At 39.2% G+C, this 25,149-nt stretch overlaps 2 non-coding genes across 2 annotated transcripts; both read right to left on the bottom strand.

Moving 5' to 3' along the window:
• Positions 1-3,357: 3,357 nt before the first annotated feature.
• Positions 3,358-3,465, bottom strand: LOC112773513 (small nucleolar RNA R71). Its single transcript, XR_003188060.1, has one exon. It is a non-coding gene; the product is annotated as a small nucleolar RNA R71 (small nucleolar RNA).
• A 5,706-nt stretch (positions 3,466-9,171) lies between these two features.
• On the bottom strand, positions 9,172-9,279 carry LOC112773456 (small nucleolar RNA R71). Its single transcript, XR_003188005.1, has one exon. It is a non-coding gene; the product is annotated as a small nucleolar RNA R71 (small nucleolar RNA).
• Between the last annotated feature and the right edge of the window lie 15,870 nt (positions 9,280-25,149).

The raw sequence follows: 25,149 nt of genomic DNA, 5'->3' as shown, positions 1-25,149 counted from the left end.
TTCCTTCAATCCTTCCAACTCAAGAGTTCCTTTTAATCAACTCCCCATCAAGTAAGGAAACTACTCACGCATTGTAAATAAAGAATCCATAGCACATGAAAGGGAATTAAAAGAAGACATGATTATTTGAATTGAAATTGAATTAAGAAGAAATAATCCTTGCATTAATTAATCATAAAAGCATTCAAATACAAAATTGAACAAAGCAAAGAACATGGAAGAATGAAACCAAGTTAAGAAAACGAACTAGAATGACGAAGTCTTGATGAGGGAAATAACTCTTCTCAATGTTTCAATGCTCAGATCAATTCAAAATTAGAATCCTCAAAACCTAGAGAGAAAAACCTAAGAGAGTAAAACTAGATCTAAAACTACTGAATGAATGTGTGTTGTTTCTGCATATTCTCTGACTCTAGTCTGCTGTTCCAGGCCGAGAACTGGGCCGAAATAAGGTCCAAAATCGCCCCCAGCGAATCCTGCAAATTATGCAGATCGCACATGTCACGCGATCGCGTCATCCATGCGGACGCGTCGCTTGCGCTTTTTCCTCTCCACGCGTTCGTGTCGTCCACGCTACCGCGTCGCTTGCGCTTTCCAATCCGCGCGGCCGCGCGAGCCATGCGGCCGCATCACTGCGATTTGCGCTCCTTCGCGCGGTCGCGTGAGCCATGCGACCGCGTCACTTCTCGCTGGTTATCTCCTCAAATTCTTGTGTTCCTTCCATTTTTGCTAGCTTTCTTTCCAATCTCCAACTCATTCATGCCCTATAAAGTCTGAAACACTTAACACACAGATCACGGCATCGAATGGAATAAAGGAGAATTAAAAATAAATAATTAAAGTCTCTAGGAAGCAGTTTTCAAACATTTAATAAATTCAGGGAGGAAATCTAAATGCATGCTAATTTAATGAATAAGTGGGTAAGGATCATGATAAAATCACACAATTAAACACAATATAAACCATAAAATAGTGGTTTATCAGACAACTGACGGTTCATCTTGTTGCTTAGATTAGGTAATTTTATTTTCGAAAAAAAAATTTGTGTTCTTCAGAATTTTTAAGAATGAATTATAGAGCTTCATGAGATATGTTGAAACCTGGCTGGCTGTTAAGCCATGTCTAATCTTTTGGACTGAGGTTTCCACTTTCCATTATAAAGAAGACATGCTTGTATGTGTTATGTTAAATCTTGGCTGGCCATTAGGCCATGTCTAATTCTTTTGGACCAGAGCTTTAGAATAACATTGCATAAGCCTTTGGATTCTCAATTAAAATTCTGTGCTGAAGCTTGGCTGGCTATTTGGCCATGTCTAACTCTTTTGGGCTGAAGCTTTAGACTAACATTGCACGAATCCTGGAATCCTTATTAAAAATTTTGAATTTCTTTATTTTCTATTTCAACGACATTTTTGAAAAATAAATACAAAAAAAATTAATAAAACCATAAAAACCAAAAATTTTGTGTTTCTTGTTTGAGTCTAGTGTCAAATTTTAAGTTTGGTTTTAATGCATGTTTTTAATTCTTCTTGAATTTTCGAAAATATATGCATTGTGTTCTTCTTTGATCTTCAAGTTGTTCTTGATGATTTTCCTTGTTTGATCTTTAATTTTTCTTGTTTTGTGTCTTTTGTTGTTTTTCATATGCATTTTCGAATTCATAGTGTCTAAACATTAAAAATTTCTAAGTTTGGTGTCTTGCATGTGTTTCTTTTCTTAAAAATTTTCAAAAATATGTTCTTGATGTTCATCATGATCTTCAAAGTGTTCTTGGTGTTCATCTTGACATTCAAAGTGTTCTTGCATGCATTATTTGTTTTGATCTTAAATTCTTATGTTTTATGTCATTGAGTTATTTTTCTCTCTCTTCATTAATTCAAAAAAAAAATATCTTTCCCTTATTTCACTCATAAATTTCGAAATTTTGAGTTGATTTGGTCAAAAATTTTTTAAATTTAGTTGTTTTTTGTTAGTCAAGTCAAAATTTCAAATTAAAAATTCTATCTTTTCAAATATTTTTCAAAATCAAATCTTTTTCATTTTTCTTTCATGTTTTCAAAAATTCCAAAATTAATTTTCAAAATCTTTCTCTTAATTCTATTTCATGATTTTCGAAATTATTACTAACAATTAATGTTTTGAGTCAAAAAATTTTCAAATTGTTACTTGCCTATTAAGAAAGGATCAATCTTTAAATTCTAGAATCATATCTTTTAGTTTCTTGTTAGTCAAGTAATCAACTTTAATTTAAAAAAGCAAATCTTTTCAATTTCCTTATCAAATGTTTTTCAAAATAAATTTCAATCATATCTTTTTCAAAATTTAATTTCAAAATCTTTTTCTAACTTCTTTTCTTTTCAAAATTTACTTTCAAATATTTTTCAATTAACTATTTGTTTGTTTTACTAATTCTTATCTTTTTCAAAACCACCTAACTACTTTTCTCTCTATAATTTTCGAAAATCACTAACCACTTTTTCAAAATTCTTTTTAATTAACTAATTGTTTTAAATTTTAAGTTTATTTTATTTCTTTTAATAAATTCGAATTCTAACTAATAATCAAAATAAAAACAAAAATATTTTTCTTTTCTTTCAATTAAAAAATTCGAATACACTCTCTCTCTCATCTCTTTTTAATTATTTTATTTATTTACTAACACTTCTCTTATTCTTAAAATTCGAACCCTCTCCCTCTCTCTGTGTTCGAATTCTTCTTATTCCCTCTCTCCCTTCTTCATTTTATTCTTCTATTCTTCTACTCACATAAAAGAATCTCTCTACTGTGACATAGAGGATTCCTCTTCTTTTTCATATGAGCAGGAACAAGGATAAGAACATTCTTGTTGAAGCTGATCCTGAACCTGAAAGGACTCTAAAGAGGAAGCTAAGAGAAGCTAAAGCACAAAACTCTGGAGAGGACCTTACAGAAATTTTCGAAAAAGAAAAAGACATGGCAGCCGAAAATAACAACAATGGTGGAGATGCAAGGAAGGTGCTTGGTGAATTTACTGCACCAACTTCTGACTTCTATGGAAGAAGCATCTCAATTCCTGCAATTGGAGCAAACAACTTTGAGCTTAAGCCTCAATTAGTTTCTCTAATGCAGTAGAATTGCAAGTTTCATGGACTTCAATTGGAAGATCCTCATCAGTTCTTAGCTAAATTCTTATAAATCTGTGACACTGTTAAGACCAATGGGGTTAATCCTGAGGTCTACAGACTTATGCTTTTCCCTTTTGCTATAAGAGACAGAGCTAGGATATGGTTGGACTCACAACCTAAAGAAAGCCTGAACTCTTGGGAAAAGTTGGTCAATGCTTTTTTGGCCAAATTCTTTCCACCTCAAAAATTGAGCAAGCTTAGAGTGGAAGTCCAAACCTTTAGACAGAAGGAAGGTGAACCCTTCTATGAAGCTTGGGAAAGATACAAGAAACTGATCAAAAGGTGTCCTTCTGACATGCTTTCAGAATGGAGCATCCTATGTATATTCTATGATGGTCTGTCTGAATTGTCCAAGATGTCATTGGACCACTCTGCTGGTGGATCTCTTCATCTGAAGAAGACGCCTGCAGAAGCCCAGGAACTCATTGAAATGGTTGCAAATAACCAGTTCATATATACTTCTGAAAGAAATCCTGTGAATAATGGGATGACTCAAAAGAAAGGAGTTCTTGAGATTGATACTCTAAATGCAATATTGGCTCAGAATAAAATATTGACTCAGCAAGTCAATATGATTTCTCAGAGTCTCACTGGAATGCAAGCTGCATCCAGCAGTACTAAAGAAGCTTCCTCTGAAGACGAAGCTTATGATCCTGAGAATCCTGCAATGGAAGAGGTGAATTACATGGGAGAATCCTATGGAAACACATATAATACTTCATGGAGAAATCATCCTAATTTCTCATGGAAGGATCAACAGAAGCCTCAACAAGGCTTCAATAATAATAATGGTGGGAGAAATAGGTTTGGCAATAGCAAGCCTTTTTCATAATCTTCTGAGCAACAGACATAGAATTCTAAGCAGAGCCTCTCTGACTTAGCAACCATAGTCTCTGATCTATCTAAGATCACTCTCAGTTTTATGACTGAAACAACGTCCTCCTTTAGAAATTTGGAGGCATAAGTGGGTCAGCTGAGTAAAAGAGTTACTGAACTCCCTCCAAGTACTCTCCCAAGTAATACAGAAGAGAATCCAAAGGGAGAGTGCAAGGCCATCAACACATCTAACATGGCCGAACCTGTAGAGGAGGGAAAGGCAGTGAAATCCAGTGAGGAAGACCTCAATGGACGTCCACTGACCACTAAGGAGTTCCGTAATAAGGAGCCAAAGAAATCTGAGGCTCATACAGAGACTATAGAGATTCCAATAAACTTACTATTGCCATTCATGAGCTCTGACGAGTATTCTTCCTCTGAAGAGGATGAAGATATTATTAAAGAGCAAGTTGCTCAGTATCTAGGAGCAATCATGAAGCTGAATGCCAAGTTATTCGGTAATGAGACTTGGGAGGATGAACTTCCATTGCTCATCAATGAACTGAATACCTTGGTTCAACAGAAATTACCTCAGAAGAAATCGGATCCCGGAAAATTCTTAATACCCTATATCAGAGGCACCATGACCTTCAAGAAGGCTCTGTGTGACCTTGGTTCAAGTATAAACCTCATGCCACTCTCTGTAATGGAGAAACCAGGGATCTTTGAGGTACAAGCTGCAAGAATCTCACTAGAGATGGCAGACAATTGAAGGAAACAAGCTTATGGACTTGTAGAGGATGTCTTAGTGAAGGTTGAAGGCCTGTACATCCCTGCTGACTTCATAATCCTAGACACTGGGAAGGATGAGGATGAATCCATTATCCTTGGAAGACCCTTCCTAGCTACAGCAAGAGCTGTGATTGATGTGGACAGAGGAGAGTTAGTCCTTCAATTGAATGAGGACTACCTTGTGTTTAAAGCTCAAGGATCTTCTTCTGTAACCATGGAGAGGAAGCATGAAAAGCTTCTCTCAATACAGAGTCGAACAAAGCTCCCACACTGAACTTTTAAGTTTGGTATTGGGAGGCCAGTGATGAGCGGATAATTTATACGCTTTTTGACATTGTTTTTAGTATGTTTCTAATAGGATCTAGTTACTTTTAGGGATGTTTTTAATAGATTTTGTGTTAAATTCACATTTCTGGACTTTACTATGAGTTTGTGTGTTTTTCTATGATTTCAGGTATTTTCTGGCTGAAATTGAGAGACTTGAGCAGAAATCAGATTCAGAGGTTGAAAAAGGACTGCTGATGCTGTTGGATTCTGACCTCCCTGCACTCAAAGTGGATTTTCTGGAGCTACAGAACTCGAAATGGCGCGCTTCCAATTGCGTTGGAAAGTAGACATCCAGGGATTTTCAGCAATATATAATAGTCCATACTTTGGCCAAGAATTGACGATGTAAACTGGCGTTCAACGCCAGCTTTCTACCCAAATCTGGCGTCCAGCGCCAGAAAAGGATCCAAAACCAGAGTTGAACGCCCAAACTGGCACAAAAACTGGCGTTCAACTCCACAAATGGCCTCTGCACGTGCAACACTTAAGCTCAGCCCAAACACACACCAAGTGGGCCCCGGAAGTGGATTTATACATCAAATACTTACTCATGTAAACCCTAGTAGCTAGTTTATTATAAATAGGACCCCGTACTATTGTATTAGGCATCTTTGGATTACCTTATGATCCTTTGATCACGTTTTAGGGGGCTGGCCATCTCGGCCATGCCTGGACCTTCACTTATGTATTTTTAACGGTAGAGTTTCTACACTCCATAGATTAAGGTGTGGAGCTCTGCTGTTCCTCAAAGATTAATGCAAAGTACTACTGTTTTCTATTCAATTCTTCTTATTTCGCTTCTAAGATATCCATTCGCACCCAAGAACGTGATGAAGGTGATGATTATGTGTGATGCTCATCATCCCTCTCCCTTATGAACGCGTGCCTGACAAACACTTCTGTTCTACATGAATTAAGCTAGAATGAGTATCTCTTAGATCTCCTAACCGGAATCTTCGTGGCGTAAGCTAGAATGATGGCGGCATTCAAGAGAATCCGGAAGGTCTAAACCTTGTCTGTGGTATTCTGAGTAGGATTCAATGATTGAATGACTGTGACGAGCTTCAAACTCGCGAGTGCTGGGCGTTAGTGACAGACGCAAAAGGAGGGTGAATCCTATTCCAGCATGATCGAGAACCGACAGATGAATAGCCGTGCCGTGACAGGGTGCGTGAGCATATTATTCACTGAGAGGAGGGGATGTAGCCACTAACAACGGTGATGCCCTTGCATAAAGCCAGCCATGGAAAGGAGTAAGACTGATTGGATGAAGATAGCAGGAAAGCAGAGGTTCAGAGGAACGAAAGCATCTCCATTCGCTTATCTGAAATTCCTACCAATGATTTACATAAGTATCTCTATCCCTATTCTATTATTTATTATTCGAAAACACCATTATCAATTTATATCTGCCTAACTGAGATTTACAAGGTGACCATAGCTTGCTTCATACCAACAATCTCCGTGGGATTCGACCCTTACTCACGTAAGGTATTACTTGGACGACCCAGTGCACTTGCTGGTTAGTTGTATCGAAGTTGTGACAATCATGAATTAAGATCAGAGCACCAAGCTTTGGAGCCATTACCAGGATTTGTTCGAGCCTGGAGATCACAATTTCGTGCACCAAGTTTTTGGCGCCGTTGCCGGGGATTGTTCGAGTTTGGACAACTGACGGTTCATCTTGTTGCTCAGATTAGGTAATTTTCTTTTTGTCTTGTTTTCAAAAAATTTTTCAAAAATCTTTTAAAAATTCTTCCTTTGTTTTCGAAAAAAAAAATTTTAAAATAAAAATGTTTTCAAAAATATATTTTCCTTTCAGAATTTTTAAGAATGAATTCTAGTGTTTCATGGAGCATGTTGAAGCCTGGCTGGCTGTAAAGCCATGTCTCAATTCTTATACTCAAGAGAAGAGCTTCTTTATCTTTCTTAGCCAATTGGTTGTTGAATGTAAGGAATGTCAGGCGTGTCATGTCTGAGTTACATACTAAAGCTTGGCTGGCTATTAAGCCATGCCTGACCCTTTGATTGGAGCTTTAGAGCATAAGATTCCTGGAATTCATATTAAAAATTTTGGAATCCTTATTTTCTTTTTCAAAATTATTTTTCGAAAAACATAAAATAAAAATCCAAAAAAAAAAAAATTTAGAAAATCATAAAAATCAAAAATATTTTTGTGTTTCTTGTTTGAGTCTTGAGTCATATCATAAGTTTGGTGTCACTTGCATATGCATCTTGCATTTTTTCGAAAATATCATGCATTCATGGTGTTCTTCATGATCTTCAAGTTGTTCTTGGTAAGTCTTCTTTTTTTATCTTGATGATTTTTTGTTTTGTGTCTTTTCATGTTTATCATATGCATTCTTGAATTCTTAGTGCGTAAGCATTAAAGAATTCTAAGTTTGGTGTCTTACATGTTTTCTTTGCATTAAAAATTTTTCAAAAATATGTTCTTGATGTTCATCATGTTCTTCATAGTGTTCTTGGTGTTCATCTTGACATTCATAGCATTCTTGCATGCATTCATTGTTTTGATCTAAAAATTTCATGCATTGCATCCTTTTAGTGTTTTTCTCTTGCATCATAAAAATTCAAAAATCAAAAAAATATCTTTCCCTTTTTCTCTCCTCAAATTCGAAAATTTGGATTGACTTTTTCAAAAGTTTTTAAAATCAAATTGTTTCTTATGAGTCAAATCAAATTTTCAATTTGAAAATCTTATCTTTTTCAAAATCTTTTTCAAAAATCAAATCTTTTTCAAAATCCTTAGTTATTTTCGAAAATTCCAAAAATATTTTTCAAAAATCTTTTTCTTATTTTTATATCAAATTTTCAAAAATAACATAAACAATTAATGTTTTGATTCAAAAATTTGAAGTTTGTTACTTGCTTGTTAAGAAAGATTCAAACTTTAAGTTCTAGAATCATATCTTGTGATTTCTTATGAATCAAGTCATTAATTGTGATTTTAAAAATCAAATCTTTTTTCAAATTTAATTTTATCATATCTTTTCAAAAATATCTTCTTATCTTATCTTTTTCAAAAAAAAATATCTTTTCAAAATATCTTTTCTAACTTCCTAACTTCTTATCTTCTTAAAAATTTATTTCAACTAACTAACTAACTTTTTGTTTGTTTCTTATCTTTTTCAAAACCACCTAACTAACTCTCTCTCTCTCATTTTTCGAAAATATCTCCCCTCTTTTTAAAAATTTCTTTTTAATTTATTAATTATTTTAATTTTTAAATCTTAATTTTCGAAAATTACTAACACATTTTTCAAAAACCATTTTTCAAAAATCACTAACTCTTTTTCAAAATAATTTTCGAAAATTATCCCTCCCCCATCTCATTCTATTTATTCATTCATATCCTAACATCTCATCTCACCTCTCTTCCATCCTCACAGTTGTGTTTCTTCCATTATATTACATTCTTTATCTCCCCCTCTTCTTCCACTCACGCAGGAATCCCTATACTGTGGTATAAAGGATCTCCATTATTATTATTATTTTTCTGTGCCTTCTTCTTTGTCATATGAGCAGGAGCAAGGATAAGAACATTCTTGTGGAAGCAGATCCAGAACCTGAAAGGACTCTGAAGAGAAAATTAAGAGAAGCTAAAATACAACAATCCAGAGATAACCTTTCAGAAATTTTCGAACAGGCAGAGGAGATGGCAGCCGAAAATAATGATAATGTAAGGAAGATGCTTGGTGACTTTACTGCACCTAATTCCAATTTACATGGAAGAAGCATCTCCATTCCTGCCATTGGAGCAAACAACTTTGAGCTGAAACCTCAATTAGTTTCTCTGATGCAGCAGAACTGCAAGTTTCATGGACTTCCATCTGAAGATCCTTTTCAGTTCTTAACTGAATTCTTGCAGATATGTGATACTGTTAAGACTAATGGAGTAGATCCTGAAGTCTACAGGCTCATGCTTTTCCCTTTTGCTGTAAGAGGCAGAGCTAGATTATGGTTGGATTCTCAACCCAAAGACAGCCTGAACTCTTGGGATAAGCTGGTCACGGCTTTCTTAGCCAAGTACTTTCCTCCTCAAAAGCTGAGCAAGCTTAGAGCTGATGTTCAAACCTTCAGACAGAAAGAAGGTGAATCCCTCTATGAAGCTTGGGAAAGATACAAACAGTTGACCAAAAAGTGTCCTTTTGACATGCTTTCAGAATGGACCATCCTGGATATATTCTATGATGGTTTATCTGAGCTATCAAAGATGTCACTGGACACTTCTGCAGGTGGATCCATTCACCTAAACAAAACGCCTGCAGAAGCTCAAGAACTCATTGACATGGTTGCTAATAACCAGTTCATGTACACTTCTGAAAGGAATCCTGTGAGTAATGGGACGCCTATGAAGAAGGGAGTTCTTGAAGTTGATACTCTGAATGCCATATTGGCTCAGAACAAAATATTGACTCAGCAAGTCAATATGATTTCTCAGAGTCTGCATGGAATGCAAGCTGCATCCAACAGTACTCAAGAGGCTTCTTCTGAAGAAGAAGCTTATGATCCTGAGAACCCTGCAATAGCAGAGGTAAATTACTTAGGTGAACCTTATGGAAACACCTATAACTCAACATGGAGAAATCATCCGAATTTCTCATGGAAGGATCAAAAGCCTCAACAAGGCTTTAATAATGGTGGAAGAAACAGGTTTAGCAATAGCAAGCCTTTTCCATCATCAACTCAGCAACAGACAGAGAACTCTGAACAAAATGCTTCTAATTTAGCAAATCTAGTCTCTGATCTATCTAAGGCCACTGTAAGTTTCATGAATGAAACAAGGTCTTCCATTAGAAATCTGGAAGCACAAGTGGGCCAGCTGAGTAAAAGGATCACTGAAATCCCTCCTAGTACTCTCCCAAGCAATACAAAAGAGAATCCAAAAGGAGAGTGCAAGGCCATTGACATAAGCGCCATGGCCGAACCTGAGAGGAGAGGAGAGGACGTGAATCCCAAGGAGGAAGACCTCCAGGGACGTCCAGTGATCAATAAGGAGCTTCCCTCTGGGGAACCAAAGGACTCTGAGGCTCATCTAGAGACCATAGAGATTCCATTGAACCTCCTTATACCCTTCATGAGCTCTGATGAGTATTCCTCTTCTGAAGAGAATGAGGATGTCACTGAAGAGCAAACTGCCAAGTTTTTTGGTGCAATCATGAAGCTGAATGCCAAATTGTTTGGCATTGATGCTTGGGAAGTTGAACCTCCCTTGTTCATCAATGAACTAAGTGATCTGGATCAACTGACATTGCCTCAGAAGAGACAGGATCCTGGAAAGTTCATAATACCCTGTACCATAGGCACCATGATCTTTAAGGCTCTGTGTGGCCTTGGTTCAGGAATAAACCTCATGCCCCTCTCTGTAATAGAGAAACTGGGAATCTATGGGGTGCAAGCTGCTAAAATCTCATTAGAGATGGCAGACAGCTCAAGAAAACAGGCTTATGGACAAGTAGAGGACGTGTTAGTAAAGGTTGAAGGCCTTTACATCCCTGCTGATTTCATAGTCCTGGATACTGGAAACGAAGAGGATGAATCCATCATCCTAGGAAGACCTTTCCTGCCCACAGCAAGAGCTGTGATTGATGTTGACAGAGGTGAAATAGTCCTTCAATGGAATGAGAACTCCCTTGTGTTTAAAACTCAAGGATCTCCCTCTGCAACCATGGAAAGGAAGCAGAAAAAGCTTCTCTCCAAGCAGAGTCAACCAGAGCCCCCACAGTCAAACTCTAAGTTTGGTGTTGGGAGGCCACAACCAAACTCTAAGTTTGGTGTTGAACTCCCATATCCAAACTCTAAGTTTGGTGTTGGAGAGTCTCAACAAAGCTCTGCACATCTGTGAGGCTCCATGAGAGCCCACTGTCAAGCTATTGACATTAAAGAAGCGCTTGTTGGGAGGCAACCCAATGTTTATCTAATTCTTATTTTTATTGTTTTTCATGTTTTCTTAGGTTCATGATCATGTGGAGTCACAAAATAAACAAAAAAAATTCAAAAACGGAATCAAAAACAGCAGAAGAAAAATCACACCCTGGAGGAGCATCTGTCTGGCGTTCAGACGCCAGAACAGAGCATAGTTCTGGCGCTGAATGCCCAGAATGGGAGCATCCTGGCGCTGAACGCCCAGAACAAGCATGGTTCTGGCGTTCAACGCCAGAAATGGCAGCAAAGGGGCGTTGAACACCCAAAATGGGCACCAACCTGGCGCTGAACGCCCAGAGTTGTGTGCAAGGGCATTTTGCATGCCTAAATTGGTGCAGGGATGTAAATGCATTGACACCCCAAGATCTGTGGACCCCACAGGATCCCCACCTACCTTCACTCACTCTCTTCTCTCTTCTCAATCATCCTCTATTCCCAATAAACACTCACACCCATACACCCACTTACCTTCAAAAATTCAACATCTCTTCCCCACCCAATCCCACCCATATGGCCGAATACACACAGCCATCCATCTCCTCCATATCCTCTTCTTCTTCTATTCTTTCTTCTTTTGCTCGAGGGCGAGCAACATTCTAAGTTTGGTGTGGTAAAAGCATAGCTTTTTTGTTTTTTCCATAACCATTGATGGCACCTAAGGCCAGAGAAACCTCTAGAAAGAGGAAAGGGAAGACAAAAGCTTCCATCAAGGATCTATAGCTCAGTGGTAGAACATTTGACTGCAAATCAAGAGATCCCTGAGATACCTCAGGGGATACACTTTCTTCCACACAATTATTGGAAGCAACTAAGGGTGGAACATCAAGAGCACTCCTTCATCCTTCATGAAATCAGAGAAGATCTAAAAGCAATGAAGGAGGAGCAGCAAAGACAAGGAAGAGACATAGAAGAGCTCAAGGACATCACTAAGGTGGACTCATTCCTTGTTCTTACTTTCTCTATTTTTTCGTTTTATATGTTATGTGCTTATCCATGTTTGTGTCTTCATTACATGATCATTAGTAGTTAGTAACTTTATCTTAAAGTTATGAATGTCCTATGAATCCATCACCTCTCTTAAATAAAAACTGTTTTAATTCAAAAGAACAAGAAGTACATGAGTTTTGAATTTATCCTTGAACTTAGTTTAATTATATTGATGTGGTGATAATGCTTCTTGTTTTCTGGATGTATGCTTGAACAGTGCATATATCTTTTGAAGTTGTTGTTTAAGAATGTTAAATATGTTGGCTCTTGAAAGAATAATGACTAGGAGACATGTTATTTGATAATCTGAAAAATCATAAAAATGATTCTTGAAGCAAGAAAAAGCAGCAAAGAACAAAGCTTGCAGAAAAAAAAAAGAGAAAAAAAAAGGGGCGAAAAAAAAATAGAAAAAAATAGAAAGAAAAAGGAAAAGCAAGCAGAAAAAGCCAATAACCCTTAAAACCAAAAGGCAAGGGCAAATAAAAAGGATCCCAAGGCTTTGAGCATCAGTGGATAGGAGGACCTAAAGGAATAAAAGCCTGGTCTAAGCGGCTAAACCAAGCTGTCCCTAACCATGTGCTTGTGGCGTGAAGGTGTCAAGTAAAAACTTGAGACTGAGCGGTTAAAGTCAAGGTCCAAAGCAAAAGAAGAGTGTGCTTAAGAACCCTGGACACCTCTAATTGGGGACTTTAGCAAAGCTGAGTCACAATCTGAAAAGGTTCACCCGATTATATGTCTGTGGCATTTATGTATCCGGTGGTAATACTGGAAAACAAAGTGCTTAGGGCCACGGCCAAGACTCATAAAATAGCTGTGTTCAAGAATCATCATACTGAACTAGGAGAATCAATAACACCATCTGAACTCTGAGTTCCTATAGATACCAATCATTCTGAACCTCAATGGATAAAGTGAGATGCCAAAACTATTCAAGAGGCAAAAAGCTATAAGTCCCGCTCATATGATTGAAGCTATGTTTCATTGATAGTTTGGAATTTATAGTATATTCTATTCTTTTTAACCTATTTTGATTTTCAGTTGCTTGGGGACAAGCAACAATTTAAGTTTGGTGTTGTGATGAGCGGATAATTTATACGCTTTTTGACATTGTTTTTAGTATGTTTTTAATAGGATCTAGTTACTTTTAGGGATGTTTTTAATAGATTTTGTGTTAAATTCACATTTCTGGACTTTACTATGAGTTTGTGTGTTTTTCTATGATTTCAGGTATTTTCTGGCTGAAATTGAGGGACTTGAGCAGAAATCAGATTCAGAGGTTGAAAAAGGACTGCTGATGCTGTTGGATTCTGACCTCCCTGCACTCAAAGTGGATTTTCTGGAGCTACAGAACTCGAAATGGCGCGCTTCCAATTGCGTTGGAAAGTAGACATCCAGGGCTTTCCAGAAATATATAATAGTCCATACTTTGGCTAAGAATTGACGACGTAAACTGGCGTTCAACGCCAGCTTTCTACCCAAATCTGGCGTCCAGCGCCAGAAAAGGATCCAAAACCAGAGTTGAACGCCCAAACTGGCACAAAAACTGGCGTTCAACTCCACAAATGGCCTCTGCACGTGCAACACTTAAGCTCAGCCCAAACACACACCAAGTGGGCCCCGGAAGTGGATTTATACATCAAATACTTACTCATGTAAACCCTAGTAGCTAGTTTATTATAAATAGGACCTCGTACTATTGTATTAGGCATCTTTGGATTACCTTATGATCCTTTGATCACGTTTTAGGGGGCTGGCCATCTCGGCCATGCCTGGACCTTCACTTATGTATTTTTAACGGTAGAGTTTCTACACTCCATAGATTAAGGTGTGGAGCTCTGCTGTTCCTCAAAGATTAATGCAAAGTACTACTGTTTTCTATTCAATTCTTCTTATTTCGCTTCTAAGATATCCATTCGCACCCAAGAACGTGATGAAGGTGATGATTATGTGTGACGCTCATCATCCCTCTCCCTTATGAACGCGTGCCTGACAAACACTTCTGTTCTACATGAATTAAGCTAGAATGAGTATCTCTTAGATCTCCTAACCGGAATCTTCGTGGCGTAAGCTAGAATGATGGCGGCATTCAAGAGAATCCGGAAGGTCTAAACCTTGTTTGTGGTATTCTGAGTAGGATTCAATGATTGAATGACTGTGACGAGCTTCAAACTCGCGAGTGCTGGGCGTTAGTGACAGACGCAAAAGGAGGGTGAATCCTATTCCAGCATGATCGAGAACCGACAGATGAATAGCCGTGCCGTGACAGGGTACGTGAGCATATTATTCACTGAGAGGAGGGGATGTAGCCACTGACAACGGTGATGCCCTTGCATAAAGCCAGCCATGGAAAGGAGTAAGACTGATTGGATGAAGATAGCAGGAAAGCAGAGGTTCAGAGGAACGAAAGCATCTCCATTCGCTTATCTGAAATTCCTACCAATGATTTACATAAGTATCTCTATCCCTATTCTATTATTTATTATTCGAAAACACCATTATCAATTTATATCTGCCTAACTGAGATTTGCAAGGTGACCATAGCTTGCTTCATACCAACAATCTCCGTGGGATTCGACCCTTACTCACGTAAGGTATTACTTGGACGACCCAGTGCACTTGCTGGTTAGTTGTATCGAAGTTGTGACAATCATGAATTAAGATCAGAGCACCAAGCTTTGGAGCCATTACCAGGATTTGTTCGAGCCTGGAGATCACAATTTCGTGCACCAGCCACCATTAAGCTCTGAGTCTCTGTGAAGCTCTCTAAGAGCTCACTGTCAAGCTATTGACATTAAAGAAGCGCTTGTTGGGAGGCAACCCAATGTTATTTAATTATATTTGTTTATATTCCATTGTCATTTTATATTTTCTTTAGGTTGATGATCATGTGAAGTCATAAAAACAGTTGCAGAATTAAAGAAAACTAAAAAACAGCATCAAAAATAGCACACCCTGGAGGACAGGCTTATTGGCGTTTAAACGCCAGTAAGGATAGCAAAATGGGCGTTTAACACCTAGCCTGGCACCATTCTGGTCGTTAAACGCCAGAATGGGTAGCATTCTGGGCGTTTAATGCCAGAAAAGGGTGTCTGGCTAGCGTTAAACGCCAGAAAGGGGCAACAGACTGGCGTTTAACTCCAGGAAAGGTAGCAGAGCTGGCGTTTAACACCATAATTGGCACATAGAGGGCGTTTGAACGCCAGAATGTTGCAGGGAGCAGAATTCCTTGACACCTCAGGATCTGTGGACTTCATAGGATCCCCACCTACCCCACCTCTTCTTCTCTCCTCTTCACACCTTTCTATAACACTCTTCTCCAAATACCCTTGACCAATCACATCATTACCTCTTCCCCAAACACCATTCACCTATCAAATCCTACCCTCTTCCCCATATTCTCTTCACCACTAAAATCCATCCATCATAAACCCCACCTACCTCACCATTCAAATTCAAACCATTTCCCTCCCAAACCCACCCACTCTCACACGGATTCCCTCTCTCCCCTACCCTATAAATACCCATCCTCACTACCTTCACTTCACACATCACAAATAATTCTTTCCCCCTTGGCCGAAACCAACACTACCCTCCATCTCCTCCATTTCTTCTTTTTCTACTCCTTTCTTTCTTCTTTTGCTTGAGGACGAGCAAACCTTTTAAGTTTGGTGCGGGAAAAGCTTTGCTTTTTTGTTTATCCATAACCACTAATGGCACTTAAGACCGGAGAAACCTCTAGAAAGAGGAAAGGGAAGGAAATAGCTTCCACCTCCGAGTTATGGGAGATGGAGAGATTCATCTCAAAGGTCCATCAAGACCACTTCTATGAAGTTGTGGCCAAGAAAAAGGAGATCACCGAGGTCCCCTTCATGCTCAAAAAGAGTGAATATCCAGAGATCCGACATGAGATTCGAAGAAGAAGTTGGGAAGCTCTCACCAACCTAATCCAACAAGTCGGAATCTTAATGGTTCAAGAGTTCTATGCTAATGCATGGATCACTAAGAACCATGATCAAAGTATGAACCCGAACCCAAAGAATTGGCTCACAATGGTTCGGGGGAATTACTTGGATTTCAGTCCAGAAAATGTGAGGTTGGCATTTAACTCGCCAATGAAGAGAGGAGATCCTCATCCTTTACTAGAAAGGTCAACTTTGATCAAATGTTGAACCAAGTCCTCATGGACATCTGTATGTAAGGAGCTCAATGGAAGAGAGACTCAAGAGGCAAGCCGATTCAATTAAGAAGGCTTGACCTCAAACCCGTGGCTAGGGGATGGTTAGAGTTCATCCAACACTCTATCATTCCTACTAGCAACCGGTCTGAAGTTACAATAGACCAGGCTATCATGATCCATAGCATCATGAATGGAGAGAAAGTAGAAGTTCATGAGATTATACCTTTAGAACTCTACAAGGTGGCGGACAAGCCTTCAACTTTGGCAAGGTTAGCCTTCCTTCATCTCATCTGTAACCTATGCAATTCAGCTAGAATTTTCATAGAGGAAGACATCCTCATTGATGAGGACAAGCCCATCACTAAGAAGAGGATGGAGCAAACAAGAGAGCCCACTCATGGACCTCAACAAGAGCATGAGAAAATTCCTCATTAAGAAATCCCTGAGATGCCTCAAGGGATGCACTTTCCTCCACAAAACTATTGGGAGCAATTCAACACCTCCTTAGGAGAATTGAGTTCCAACATGGGGCAACTAAGGATGGAGCACTAAGAGTACTCCATTATCCTCAATGAAATCAGAGAAGACCAAAGAGCCATGAGGGAGGAGCAACAAAGGCAAGGAAGAGACATAGAGGAGCTAAAGCACTCCATAAGATCTTCAAGAGGAAGAACTAGCCGCCATCACTAAGGTGGACCTGTTCTTTAATTTCCTTGTTCTTATTTTTCTATTTTTCGAATTATATGCTTTATGTTTTGTCTATGTTTGTGTCTTTATTACATGATCATTAGTGTCTAGTGTCTATGTCTTAAAGCTATGAATTTCCTATGAATCCTTCACCTTTCTTAAATGAAAAATGTTTTTAATTGCAAAAGAACAAGAAGTACATGAATTTCGAATTCTATCTTGAAATTAGTTTAATTATTTTGATGTGGTGGCAATACTTTTTGTTTTCTGAATAAATGCTTGAACAGTGCATATTTTTTATATTGTTGTTTATGAATGTTAAAATTGTTGGCTCTTGAAAGAATAATAAAAAAGGAGAAATGTTATTAATAATCTAAAAAATCATAAAATTGATTCTTGAAGCAAGAAACAGTGAAAAGCAAAAGCTTGCGGAAAAAAAAAAGAAAAAAAAGAAGAAAGAAAAAGAAAAAGCAAGCACAAAAAGCCAATAGCCCTTTAAACTAAAAGGCAAGGGTAAAAAAGATCCAAGGCTTTGAGCATTAATGGATAGGAGGGCCCACAGGAATAAAATCCTGGCCTAAGCGGCTAAATCAAGCTGTCCCTAACCATGTGCTTGTGGCGTGAAGGTGTCAAGTGAAAAGCTTGAGACTGAGCGGTTAAAGTCGTGGTCCAAAGTAAAAAGAGTGTGCTTAAGAGCTCTGGACACCTCTAACTAGGGACTCTAGCAAAGCTAAGTCACAATCTGAAAAAGGTTCACCCAGTTATGTGTCTGTGGCATTTATCTATCCGGTGGTAATACTGGAAGACAAAATGCTTAGGGTCACGGCAAAGACTCATAAAGTAGCTGTGTTCAAGAATCAACATACTGAAATATGAGAATCAATAACACTATCTGAATTCTAAGTTCCTATGGATGCCAATCATTCTGAACTTCAAAGGATAAAGTGAGATGCCAAAATTGTTCAGAAGCAAAAAGGCTACTAGCCCCACTCATCTAATTAGAACTAAGTTCATTGATAAGTTTAGAATTTATTGTATTTTCTCTTCTTTTTATCCTATTTTGTTTTTAGGTGCTTGGGGACAAGCAATAATTTAAGTTTGGTGTTGTGATGAGCGGATAATTTATACCCTTTTGGCATTGTTTTTACACAGTTTTTAGTATGTTTTAGTTACTTTTTATTATATTTTTATTAGTTTTTATGCAAAAATCACATTTCTGGACTTTACTATGAGTTTGTGTGTTTTTCTGTAATTTCAGGTATTTTCTGGCTGAAATTGAGGGACCTGAGCAAAAATCTGATTCAGAGGCTGAAAAATGACTACAGATGCTGTTGGATTCTGACCCTCCTTCACTCGAAATAGATTTTCTAGAGCTACAAAAGCCCAATTGGCGTGCTCTTAATTGTGTTGTAAAGTAGACATCCTGGGATTTCCAGCAATATATAATAGTCCATACTTTGCCCGAGATTTGACGGCCCAAATTGGCGTCCAAAGCCAGCCTAAAACTTCCTGGCGTAAAACGCCCAAACTGGCACCAGAGTTGGAGTTAAACGCCCAAACTGGCACCAGAGTTGGAGTTAAACGCCCAAACTGGCACCCAAGCTGGCGTTTAACTCCAAGAATAGCCTATGCACATGAAAGCTTCAATGCTCAGTCCAAGCACACACCAAGTGGGCCCTGGATGTGGATTTCTGCACTATCTGCACTTAGTTACTCATTTTCTGTAAACCTAAGTTACTAGTTTAGTATAAATAGCACTTTTTACTATTGTATTGCAATCTTTTGATCATTTTTAGATCTGAGACTTGGACTTGGAGGTTGGCCATTTGGCCATGCCTAGACTATTCTCACTTATGTATTTTCTACATTGGAATTTCTACACCCCATAGATTAAGGTGTGGAGCTCTGCTGTTCTTCATGAATTAATGCAATTAATACTGTTTTTTATTCAATCATGCTTGATTCTATTCTAAGATACTCATCATTATTCTCAATTCTATGAACGCGTGCCTAACAACCACTTCCGTTCTATCTGAGCTCAACGTAGTCATTGGGTGACAGCTTAAGTGTGTATCTCTTGGGTATCTAATACACAGACGGAGTGTGTGAGATTAAGATTTTCGTTGTAGAGGCTAAAATCAATTGGCAGCCATTCCTGAGATCCGAAAAGTCTAAACCTTGTCTGTGGTATTCCGAGTAGGATATGGGAAAGGATGATTGTGACGGGCTTCAAACTTGCGAATGTTGGGCACAGTGACAGTGTTTAAAAGGACAAGGGTCCTATTCCGACGCTAGTAGGAATCGACATATGATTAGCCGTGCAGTAGCTGTACTTGGTATTTTTCATCCGAGATGAGAATTCTGATAGTTGATTAGCCGTGCAGAGATTGTACCTGGTATTTTTCATCCGAGAGGATCATACAGCTTGCCATGGAAGGGAGCATGCATGGTTGGAAGAAGGCAATAGGAATGCAGAGATTCAGAAGCAACAAAGCATCTCCAGACACTTATCTGAAATTCTCACCAATGAATTACACAAGTAACTTCATAACCATTTGAATCCGCCTGACTGAGATTTACAAGATGACCATAGCTTGCTTCAAGCCGACAATCTCCGTGGGATCGACCCTTACTCATGTAAGGTATTACTTGGACGACCCAGTGCACTTACGGGTTAGTTGTGCAGAGTTGTGAAAAGTGTGAATCATGATTTCCCACCCCAAAAACCAAGAAGCATCTTGAGTTAGACCCCAAAATGGTGGAGATGTTTAAGAAAGTTGAGGTAACCTTTCCTCTCTTTGATGCTATCCGGCAAGTGCCTAAATATGCAAAGTTTCTAAAGGACTTATGTATGAATATGGAGAAAATTTGTGAATTAGAAACTATCCCATTGGGGAGCTCAATTTCTGCTTTAATGGATGGTGTGCAGGAAAAGTGTGGTGATCCCGGCCCTTGCCTAGTGACTTGCACCATAGATGGAGTCCAATTTGTTGATTGTATGTGTGATCTTGGCACTTGTGTGAGTATTATGCCCTTGTCGGTCTATGAGGTCTTAAAGCTTCCACCGGTAAAACGATCGGCTGCCCGGTTTGTTTTAGCAGATAAAAGCATAATTTTCGTGGTTGGTATAGCGGAGGATGTTCTAGTGAGTATAAAGGGGTTGGTCTTCCCTATCGATTTTCATATTCTCATGATGCCCCCTAGTGACTCGGGTAGGACATCATCTATTTTGCTAGGGAGGCCATTCTTGAAGACCTCCTGGTTCAAATTGGATGCGTTTTCGGGCATCTACTCGTTTGAGATCGATGGAAGTGAAGTGAGCTTTAATCTTGATGAAGCCATGAGACATCCACCGGAGGATCACTCTATTTTTTGGTGTGACTTGATTGACAATGTTGTAGCCGAAGTCCATCAAGATGGTTTTGATGGAAAGAGTATGAATCAAAACCCAAGTGTGGGGAGTTCCCACGTATGTGAAGAAGAGGCCTTATCACCTCCAATGATACCGGAAGACAAAGTGCCAAGTCATGAACAAAATGCAGATTTGAAGTCACTCCAATCCCACCTAAAATATGCCTTTCTTGAGAGGAACCAAAAGTTCCCAGTAATAATTGCAAGGGAGCTCACCTCCCACCAAGAGGAAAAGTTGCTTAATGTCTTAAGAAGGAACAAGAAGGCCATAGGGTGGAGCTTGGCGAATTTAGTTGGCGTTAGCCCCCAAGTATGTGAACACCGAATTTTCTTAGAAGAAGGAGCCAAACCGGTTAGACAACCTCAAAGGCGTCTAAATACTACCATACTAGAGGTTGTGAAGAAGGAGGTCACCCGGTTATTAGAAGTAGACATTATCTATCCGATTTCGGATAGTGAATGGGTGAACCCCGTCCAAGTGGTTTTAAAGAAATCCGGTGTTACTACAATCAAGAATGAACAAGGGGAGCTTATAGCCACAAGAGTCCAAAACTCATGGAGGGTATGTATTGACTATCGGCGCTTAAACTTAGCCACTAGGAAGGATCACTTTCCGTTGCCCTTCATCGATCAAATTCATGATCGCCTATGTGGTAAATCTCGTTATTGTTTCTTAGATGGATATTCCGGTTATTTTCAAATCCACATTGCTCCCCAAGACCAAGAAAAAACAACCTTCACAGGCCCTTTCGGAACGTATCCATATAAGAGAATGCCATTTGCCTTGTGCAACGCACCGGCAACGTTCCAAAGGTGTATGATGAGTATCTTTGCGGATCTTTTGGAGCAATGCATGGAGGTGTTCATGGATGATTTTAGTCTTTACGGGGACTCCTTTGATCTTTGTCTAGATAATCTTACAAAAGTACTAGAGAGGTGTACTAAATCAAACCTTGTGTTAAATTTTGAGAAATGCCATTTTATGGTTAGACAAGGTATTGTTTTAGGGCACATTGTCTCTAATGATGGGATCTCTGTTGATTCGGCAAAAGTCAATGTTATTTCTAGTATGCCTTACCCCTTTTCTGTGAGGGAAGTTTGTGTGTTTCTTGGACATGCAGGTTTTTACCAGCGATTCATTAGGGACATTAGTAAGGTGGCATTACCTCTCTCTCGATTGTTGCAAAAGGACGTGGAATTTGAGTTAAGTGAAGAGTGCATGGAGGCCTTTGACAAGCTCAAAATTGCTTTGACCCAAGCTCCCATAGTGAGAGGACCGGACTGGACTAGACCATTCGAGATCATGTGTGATGCCTCAAACTAAGCAGTGGGAGCGGCGCTAGGTCAGCGCGAGGGTAAAATTCCTTATGTCATTGCCTATGCCTCTAAAACTTTAGATGGAGCGCAATCCAATTATACTACCACCAAGAAAGAATTGTTAGCTATTGTCTTTACCTTGGATAAATTCCGGGCTTACTTACTTGGCTCCAAGGTGGTAGTATACTCGGATGATGCGGCATTGAAATATTTGTTGGCCAAAAAGGAATCCAAACCAAGGTTGATACGATGGGTGTTGCTATTGCAAGAATTTGACCTTGAAATCAAAGATAGGAGTGGTTCGCAAAACTTAGTAGTGGGCCACTTGAGTCGCCTTGAGCACACAAAGGGCGATTCCACTCCTATTAATGATACATTCCCTCTTGAGGGCTTGCTAGTAATATCTGAAGTGATCCCTCGTTATGACCCGTACTTATGGAGATGTGGTGCCGATCAAGTAATTCGAAGGTGCATACCACAATCTGAGCATCAAGCTATTTTGGAGGCTTGCCACTCTTCCGAGAGTGGTGGCCATTTTGGTCCTCAAACGACGGCTCGGAAGGTTTTGGATTGTGGCTTTTAGTGGGCTACACTTTTCAAAGATGCATCTCTCTTTTGTAGCTCTTGTTCACCATGCCTTAGGTTTGGAAATATCTCTAATAAGAATGAGATGCCCCAACAAATAATGTTATTTTGCAAAATTTTTTATGTTTAGGGTATTGACTTTATGAGACCTTTTCCAAATACTTGCTGTTGACTATGTTTCCAAGTGGGTGGAGGCAATCCCCACTAGAACCGATGATGCTAATGTAGTGCTTTCTTTTGATTGAAATAACATTATTTTCTGCTTTGGATCACCACAAGCAATCGTGAGTGATCAAGGCTCGCATTTTTGCAACAAAAGAATGGCAGGGTCAATGAAGAAGTATGGCATCATCCATAAAGTGGCCACGACATACCACCCACAAATAAACGGCCAAGCTGAAGTCTCCAATTGGGAAATCAAGCACGTATTGGAAAAGGTTGTGAAGCCTCATAGGAAAGATTGGAGTTCTAAGTTCAATGATACGCTTTGGGCCTACCGGACGGCGTATAAAATGCCAATTGGTATGAGCCCATTCCGGTTGAAGTCGAAAGGAAGTTATAATTGGTGGAGCTTGAGAACCTTCGATTGGAAGCCTACGAGAATTCGAGGCTTTACAAGGAGAAGATGAAAAGCGGTGCATGATCAAAACATAAAAAGGAGAGAGTTTAGAGCCGAAGAACTAGTTCTCCTCTATAACTCTAGGTTAAGGTTGATGCCCGGAAAGCTAAGATCGAGGTGGGAAGGCCCTTATAGAGTGGAGAAGGCCGAACCATATGGGGTCTACCACCTAAGGCACCCCTCAAGCCCCAACATCTTCAAAGTGAATGGTCATCGTCTAAAACTATACCATGGAGAGAAGATGAAAAGCAACAAAGAGGTTGAGGTGTTCCTTCTTGAGGACGCACCCGAAGGCAAGGAGATTTGAGTTCATGACCGTCCAACTTAAGGATGTTAAACAAAAGTGCTAGGTGGGAGACACCCCACCGCGGTATGATTGCTCTTGTTTCTAGCTCATTGTATATAGATTTTTGAGTTTTTTTGTTTGTATGATTGCTTGATTTGTGAGTTTGTTCATAGTAGGATTGCTTTTTGCTTGATTTTTGTGTTAAAATTGCTCATGAGGAGTCCATCGATAATGGTTTGATTGAATTGAGATGCTGAAGAAATGCTTAGGGTGAGGGTTACATGAGATTTTTTATGTTTTTGACCCTCTTAGCATGCATTACTACCAATTTTGTGCTATAATTGATCCTCCTCATGCTCATAAAAAAAGGGGCAATCAACACGTAAGCGTGTTGCATGCGTATGCGTGGACGGAATTTCACAACTCCTGGTACAAAAAATAGAGAGTTGTGCCCACTTTGTGCCCATTTTGTGCCAAAGGCACAATTGCAACCCACGCGTAAGCGTGGGTGACGACTACGCGTCCATTGCAATTTCGCGACCTACGCATAAGCGTGGGCGACGCATACGCATCGATTGCGAATTTTAGACAATCTGGTACAAAATCCAGAGAGTTGTGCCCCCTTTATGCCTACTTTGTGCCAGGCAACCCACGCGTAAGCGTGACCGACGCGTACGCGTCGTTCGCCGAATTTGCACTCCACGCGTATGCTTGCTATTTACGTACACGTCAACTGTACTGCACGCCACTCTTGGTACAAAAACCTGAGAGTTAAGCCTACTTGGTGCCAATTTTGTGCCGAAGGCACAATTCTACCCACGCGTGCACGTCCCCTGATGCATACGCGTCCTCTCTCATTTCTGCAACACACGCGTATGCGTGGGTGACGCTTGCGCGTCACCTCCCTTCTCTATTCATCCACTCGTAAGCATGGAGTGCGCGCATGCGTTGATTCTCCGACGCAAATAAAGCACAACGTGCGCCCTGTTCCACTTTGCTTTCTCTTTCAAATTCCTCCTATCCCACCTCCTTCTCCCATTACTTCTTCTTCCTTCTTCCATCCCCTCTCACCCTTGTCACCGGCAACTACCACCACCCCCAGCAGCTGCACAGTTTCTCTTTCCTCTCTTTTCCTTCCCTCTCTTCTCACATTTTTCACCTACATTCCACCTTGCCAAGTTCTCCTTCTCAAGGTTCATTCCTACTCCTTCTTTCTTCTTATCTCTTATTCCAATTTTTCTTTCTCTTACTAGCTGCATTTAGTTTCTCTCTTCTTTTATTCTTAGTTACATTTTTATTATTTGATTCTTGCTTGTTTGCTTTCTTTCACTTCGTATTTTCCATGGGTGTTGAACATTGGATTTATCTTGCTTTGATGGATCATTTTGATGTTTCTTGATTCCTTTATGACTATGTGGTATTGTGTAGTTGATTGGCATTTCTTTTGGGGTTTTGCATGGTTAATTTCTCCATAATTTCTCATTGTTTGAATATTGCACACCAAGTATTTGATGAATGGCACCTACACCATGTTAATTCAATTTTGCCTTTGTGCTTCCAACTTGGGGCCTCTTCTTTTTTGGGCACACCATTCCTTTTTGGGAACTACTTGTCATTTGCATGTTATTTTCTATATGTTGATTATTTGGGTTTAACGTTTCCCCTTTTCCTTCCTTTTTCAGGATGGCCACCCGGAAAGGCAAGGAGAAGGCGTTGATGTATGATAGTTTGTTGTTGATTTAGAATTTCAAAATATAAAATTCCATCATTGAAAGTATAGTCTAAATCAACAATTAATTTCCAAATCAAATATCAATCCAAAGGATATGTCATAATTCAAAACCAATTCAATTCCGGGAGTTTCAATTCCTGAGTCGTCTCCCAAGGACACTTGAGACCAATGAGTGTACAATCTTAGTTATGAGGATCATGGGATTTTCAATAAAGGGATAAACATATAAAGCAATGAAAGAACATTCAAAATTGTAATAAATGAACTAATAAAGGAATTAAGGAAGCAACTATGACAAGTAGA

Source organism: Arachis hypogaea, chromosome 18 (genome assembly GCF_003086295.3).
Source record: "Arachis hypogaea cultivar Tifrunner chromosome 18, arahy.Tifrunner.gnm2.J5K5, whole genome shotgun sequence".
NCBI classification, from domain to species: Eukaryota; Viridiplantae; Streptophyta; class Magnoliopsida; order Fabales; family Fabaceae; genus Arachis; species Arachis hypogaea.
The sequence above is the reverse complement of the archived record's forward strand: the minus strand, read 5'-3'. Positions and strand labels throughout refer to the sequence as shown.